Consider the following 7,682-nt stretch of genomic DNA (forward strand, 5'->3'; position numbering starts at 1 on the left):
GCTGCTACTTTGGACTAAAACCCCAGAATTCCAAACGGAATCATTCAGTTTTTGAGGGATTGGTTAAACCTTTCTTCACAACACCTGGAAGCTAAGGGTGAAATGCCAAGATAACATATGACTCTCCAACGCAAGCCATTTAGGTCAAAGCTTCAACCCCGCTGTGAGGAACTTGAAATTTCAGGGAGAACCAAAGCAGATAATATGTTTACTTGGCTGATACAACTAAAGCCAAAAGTATATTTCATTTGTCCACATTCCTTTCCAGCTTCAGGATTTTTGTCATCAGCTGATGTCCACGCAGACAGCATTGAATGAGAGCTTAAAAAGAAAAGTCTGCCTTTCATGGTGGAGTGTACTTTAAAAGGCTTGCATGCTCAACTGTGCACAAGATGGAGTGGAATGTGGAAAATTAAGTGTTCCTAAGCCTTAAGTCCACTTGTGCTTCCACAAACACTTACCAAATCCTCGACGCCACCTGAGGACGAAGCCTACATTCTTCAAGCATGACTCCCTGCTGCAAGAGCAAATTCTGTACCACAACTCATGTGAGCTGGTTTGTGCACAGCACAAATGGACAGCAACATGCTGTGCCAGATCTAAAGTTGGATATGAGTGCATTCCCTGATGATTGTAGACCAGTGGTTCCCAACCACGTTCCTGGAGTACTCCAACACTGCACATTTTGCATTTTTCCTTAATCAAACAGGTCATCAGCTCATTAGTTGAGACTCCAAGACCTGAAATGGTTGTCCGATGAAGGAGACATGCAAAATGTGCAGCTACTCTAGGGTACTCCAGGAACATGGTCGTGAACCAGTAGCTACATTTACATGGACACTATTTGCTTCAGTCTGAATGAAATCATTCTAATCGATGAATTTGACCATAGTGTTTACGTGAATGCCAAATAAACTGATTGGGTTGATGTGAGCATTTATATGCCACAGGTTTCCAATTATATACTGTATGCCCTTGTCAGATACTGCAAACGTAGCGATGTATCCATCATGACAGCTTGCACCAGGACTTTTGAGCCAAGGCAACTGCCTCTTATAGACAGTCCCTGTCCCAAACTCTTGAGTATGTCTGCACAGTAGAGAAGCTTTCAGGAAGAGATGCCTAAAAAGACAAAGCAGCAGCCAAAGACCTGGTGGAAACAGGTCCTTAGAGGATGACATCTCTATCACTTCCTTCAAGGACAAGACTTCTTGAATAAGGATCTGGTTCCTAGAACATTTGTCATGTAACTTAATCACGTTCATGCTTTCAAGAGCCCTAAAAAAAATTGTCGGCTAAAAGCACAATTTTGTGGAGTTCCTAACTATCCAATTTATGGGACATCCATAAAACTTTTGTCCCAGGTGTGCACCAATGCGACAGTACTAACTGCAGCAAAACAATCCGCCTGTATGAACATCAGCCGAATGAGATGCATAAAAGAGACCCATAAACAAGCAAACAGCATCAGTGCTCTTTTATCAGCATGTTTTTAAGACATAACACCAGGCTTAATGAAAGTCTTAAACACCTTCAAAAAGCTTTGCAGGGTTTTATGCATATATATTGCCTCATTCTTACTTGGAAGAGCAGCCGTCTCATCCTATTTCTTTGTAATTATCACCCTTCAGGTGGAGCAGATGGCAAATTAACCGCTGGATGCAAACTGCTGACAATGTTGTCGTCTTATCCATTTTGCATGATGACAGTGTTAGTGTTTTATGCACATCCTGATTACAACAATTTTGACAGTGGGTGGTTGTTGTCAGGGACTGTTAAGTATGGAATGATTTTTGAAGAAGTTCTAAGGTTGCTGTTTTTTTGTGTGTGATATAATCATTCTCCCTCTTGAAATGCTTGCATAAAGAAGGTTCATTAGTATCACTTGTTGTTATGCAGCACAAACTCATTGGTTCGGAGAAATAACTTTTTTACACAGTTCCAGTTTTAGGACATTTTTGTAGGCTTAAAATGTGTTTGTCTAAGCAAATCAATTTGTTTGTGAACCAGTGCATCAGCAGATAAATTAGGCCACAATGATCTGGAATGCAAGCCTGTTACAAGACAGTGTTCAGTGTTCTTCTTTTATTCTTCTATTCTTCTAGTATTATAGTGTCCAAAGTATTCATACGTGTAGTAGAGACAGGGAGAATAGCATGGTTTGTTCCAGGTTCTCAGCCAGCTCTAAGTAAAATCATTGTGTGGAAAAGAATGATTAATTTGCAGAAATGGACAAAGAGGTTGAAAACCCTGATAAAATGAGATAATCTTGCCACAGTGCTCTCATCTCTCAAAGGAGTACCACACGGATCTGTTTTAGGCCCTCTTCCGATTTCCTTGTAAATGCTTCCCCTACAAGCTCTACATTTTTTTGTATAAAACATTTTTTTTTTGTAGAGTGTATTAAAGACATTAAAAACTCCGTGACCAGTCATTTCTTTCTGTTGACACTCCATTGTTGCTTTCAGATAGAGGTGGATGACAAGTCTGAGTCAGCAGAAGAAAAGCTGACTTTCCATATTGAGATCCAGAGTCCAGAATATTTGCAGAAATTGGGAAAATCTGTAGTGGATTGTTTATATCCAGATTATGTAAAACCAAGTCAAACTTCCTTTTCAAAGCCCTACCTGTGAAAGTACAGTTCCTGCAGTTTGTGAAAGCACATGACCCAGCTTCTTTTACTGAGCATTGTGAGGAATATTTGACCCATTCGGCCTCTTTGCGATTCAGAGGTACTACTGTACTGTTTCTTCCCTTACTTCAGATACTGAAAGGCACTGCAAATGACTGTTGGATAGTAGAAAGGAGAAGACGTTCAGACGTGGGGCAAATTTAAAGATATATTCTTTTTTTTTTCTTTTTTTGAGTGATGAGTATGAGGTAGAAGCTGCAAGAAGGCTGTTGGAGAGGAAACAAAGCTCACAGGAGAGTATTCATGACTTTCCATTATCAAAGATTATGCCTGAGATAGAAAAGGGATATTCCATAGAGAGATTGTTCACACTACCGAAATTGTAATCCTTAACTAATCAGCCTACTCGGAGGAATGGTGAGAGAGGTGAGTATACTGGAAAGGATTGTTAAGATTCAGGTTCTTAAATTTGTAATCCCACACTATTCTGACATGGAGTCTGAACTTAAAAAGACATTTGAGTTTTAGCATATGTCTCATTGGAGACATTTGGACTTGTAATAGTAAAAGCTTCCTTGATGACAAGCCATTGGATTAACGCTGTGACATTTAGCCGATTATTGTCCTCTAAATCAAGAGGAATAATTTACTCGTACCTCTCATCTGAGCTCTGCTTTCCACATGCTTAATTTGGTGTCATGTAATGATGGAGATAAATGACTAACAACCAAAACCAAATCCAAAACTGTATACAGAAGTGTCATCATCAAGGTTTGTGGACCAAAGCCAGTTGCTCAGCAGTGGCCTCAGAGTTAGTCAAGAATCTAATCAAAAGAAACCAACATCAAATGTAATTACACACATTGCTGTCCTTTGTCCTTTTGCATGCAGTAATCTGTAGTGGATTACTTTTGGGGTATTTTACCCGACACTACGCTAACGGTAAAGACAAACTACTTTTAAATCAAAGTTTTCACATTTATAGCAAACTACTACAACACACAGTCCTGGTAAAATGCAAACGGACACTTAAACAAAACAAACCTTTGGAACAACAGAAAATGATAGAATTTTTGTTTTTAGGTGAGCTATTCCTTTAAGGTCTAGATTTATCTGTCAATGAATGATTTGTGAGAGGTTAAACACCATCCATTCAACACCACTGCCTGATCTCTTCTGGCACCCCTTGACTGCAAACTCCAACACATATCAAAACAATTGTGATGTCAAGGATGGAGTGTGTTCATTTTAACTTAGGAGAGCAGCTGCAGCACCACCTGAGGGAGAGAATAGAAAGAATAACACTAGAGATATCATTCAATATAGATGAACTGTCAGTTTCCAAAAGCATCAATGGTCCATCCTCTGTGCCATTCATCTCACAGCCATCAGACTCTTGCGATACTGACACTTGATCCTTCTAAACTGACAAAGTTGGACTTATTTGGTGAGGAAGGCCTAAAGACAAACATAGAGTTATGCAGGTGAGAAAATGCAGGAATTATATGGAGCAATGTCTGAATCCATTATAGATAAAGTGCTTAAAAATCTCTAGTCACTGCTGCGACTGTTGCAGTTGCTGTTGTGGCTGAGTTTGGAGGAGATGACCTTCAAACATCACAGATGTAATGATATCAAGGCAAAAGAAGACATTAATGATTTTGAGTAATCATCTCCCTGAAGTGAGAGTGAGTGGGGTGTTTACACAACAGCATTTTCAACTAAAAACTTAAAATTTTGGCCGTTCATTTACTTGACAACACCATTTTGGGGGTCTGAAAATGCAAACTTTTGAAAACAAGCTTCAGAGTGCAAGATTTGAAAACAATACCGTTATCATCTCTGTGTGAAAATGGTGACGTCATACGCATGTGTATTATGTGTCCAAACCTACCTGGCCCTACTTGAAAAATTAATTTCCCCCTTCTATTAACTCATGAAAGAACTGTGATTAACCACATTATTTTAGAAAGCTGAGTTAAATTTCACTAGCCAAACCCAGGCCTGATTACTGCCAGACCTGTTGAATCAAGAAATCACTTAAATAGAACCTGTCTGACAAAGTGAAGCATGTTTAAAGAGCAACACAGCATTCCGCGATCTTAATTAATAAACAGATGAGAAATAAAATAGTTTACATGTATCATGTATCAGTCTGGAAAGGGTTATAAAGCCATTTCTAAGGCTTTGGGACTCCAGCAAACTATGGTCAGAGCCATTATCCACAAATGGAGAAAACTTGGAACAGTGGTGAACCTTCCCAGGAGTGGCCGGCCTACCAAAATTACTCCAAGAGCGCAGGCCTCACTTGCCTCAATTAAGGTCAGTGTTCATGATTCAACAATAAGAAAGAGACTGGGCAAAAACAGCATCCATGGGAGAGTTCCGAGGCAAAAGCCATTGCTGACCAAAAAGAACACAAAGGCTCGTCTCACATTTGCCAAAAAATATCTTGATTATCCCCAAGACTTTTGGGCAAATATTCTGTGGACTGATGCGGCAAAAGTTGAACTTTTTGGTAGATGTGTGTCCCGTTACATCTGGCATAAAACCAACACAGCATTTCATAAAAAGATCATCATACCAACAGTCAAACATGGTGGTGGTAGTGTGATGGTCTGAGGCTGCTTTGCAGCTTCAGAACCTGGACGACTTGCTATAATTGATGGAACCATGAATTCTGCACTCTATCAGAAAATCCTGAAGGAGAATGTCCGGCCATCAGTTTGTGACCTCAAGCTCAAGTGCACTTGGGTTCTGCAGCAGGACAATGATCCAAAACACACCAGCAAGTCCACCTCTGAATGTCTCAAGAAAAACAAAATTAAGGTTTTGGAGTGGCCAAATCAACGTCTGGACTTGAATCCAATTGAAATGATGTTGATGATCTGAAACATTGTGACAAACATGTAAAAAAATAAAAAAATCCGGAAGGGGGCCAACACTTTTTCACACCACTGTATGTGACATTTTTCAAAAACGCAAAGGAAAAACATGTCAGTTTTCAGCAGTCATTGTCATGTGAATGTACCTTGTGAGCTCTGTTGCTGTATGGAGGTCAGGAAGATACCTTTAGAGATAACTAAACAAATGAAAGGGGCGAAGAAGTTTTTTTTCTCCAAATTTTTAGATTTCGTAAAATTGCTTTGATGAAAGAGACAGGAGAGGGTGGATACACAGGTCAAGAAATCTTTATGTTGAAAAAATAAAAAAATAAAAACAGTGCATAAGATCAAATAAAATATGTTTAACGAAGAATCTGAAATGGTATTAAATTTAGATTTTTTTTTGGGGTCTTTTGTCTGTCTAGGCAATTTTTCTTGCTTCTGTGAGTAAATTTACTGTGGGTGTTTAAATCTAAATATGGCAAGGGATATCCAGAAAAGGGCATTGCTCTTTCAAACAGTAACGCAACAAAATATGGATGTTATGTCAGTACAGAAAACAATTTTTTTCCCTTAAATTTTTGGGATTTACAATAAAAATTTTACAGAAAAACTGGGAAGGATTTTTGGACAAAGGATGGTTTGAAAACTGTAGATGTTTCCAAAGCCTCTTTTTGCAGCTATTGTGAAAGCCATTATCAACAAGTGGAAACAAAGGGGCTCCACAATAACGTTCCAAAGAACAGGGCACCTGTCAAAAGCTGATGTAAAAACAAGACGAAAACTTGTCAAGGAAGCTGCCAAAAGACTTACAGTAACTTTAAATGAGCTTGCTGCATGTGACAAAGATATCCTGCTTTCTTCATATGTCTGGGCTATGGGATAGAATGACCAGACATAAGCCATAAACCATAAGCCAAGTGGGGAATACGAACTGTCGGCGGGTCACCAAATCCCAGGATGAACTCCAGACGAGTCAGAGTTAGGCAGAAGTCAGCACCGGGAGATCAATCAGAAGCAGCTCCTAATACAAGAGAGTTTGAGACGCAATATTCAGATGCAGGCAGGAAGGTCAGACACCAGCAGACAGGACAAAAATACATGGGAATATAGAAAATATAGTGTGATATATTACATAATACATATCCATATGGAAACTAGTATTTTTAGTATACTAGTATTTTTCAGTATATTGCAATGTATGCATGGACGTATGTATGTCTATATATTGCATACTATATAAAAATGTATATCTGTGTGTGTGTATGGGTTGGGAAGGTTACTTTTAAAATGTCGTTACAGATTATAAAATACATGCTTTAAAAAGTATTTTGTAACGTATTTTGTTACATTACTTAGTAAATTAATCTACATACTTTGGAATACTTAAGGTAAGCAAGGGGCATATTAACTTTGATGTTTTTATGTTAACCACCTCTAAATAAAAATGGGTGGCATGAATGCATTTAAAACCATTATAAATGCATAAATAATGCTCTGAGATTAATGTTTTAAATATAACATTTTGAACAGAAATATAAAATTATGGGAGGAAAACATGTTTTTAAATATGAAACTAAAACCGCCAGTAGGTAGTGGCAAAGGTTCGTTCAAAAGGCCTCTTTCAGGAATTAAGCTAGTGATTTTATGAATGTAATTGAATTATTCCCTCAGCTGATTCGTTCAAAACGGGGCTTCATTCAGAATCCAGATGTTGCTCATAGATGCGCAAATCTTCTGATGTGGATGTTGAAGGCAGTTGTTATTTGCATTAAGTGCAATAAATTCTATTTACACCATGTAAGAATTTATTTTATTATTATTATTTTTTTTTAAATAAGTGATAGAAATTAGATGCTATTAATACTTATTGCAAACAGTGGCAGATATGAGTTCGACACAAGGCTTTCTGGCTTTGCACTGTGATGTTCCGTCCTTTTTGTATTTCCATGACAATTACGCACTTGGCTTTTTGGTTTTCTCTTGCATTTTAGTGAGTCGTAGTCTGCACTCTGCTGGCCAGGTTGCTATTTGAACAGGCTGCATGCAAGTTAGAGTCAGAGAATCTCTATTTGCCTCATTGATTAAAATTTCTAATCATTTTACATTAATATTAAAAGAAATAAATGACATTAAAATAAATCAAATAAAAAGTAATCACTTTG

The sequence above is a fragment of the Onychostoma macrolepis genome, chromosome 02 (genome assembly GCF_012432095.1).
Source record: "Onychostoma macrolepis isolate SWU-2019 chromosome 02, ASM1243209v1, whole genome shotgun sequence".
NCBI lineage: Eukaryota > Metazoa > Chordata > Actinopteri > Cypriniformes > Cyprinidae > Onychostoma > Onychostoma macrolepis.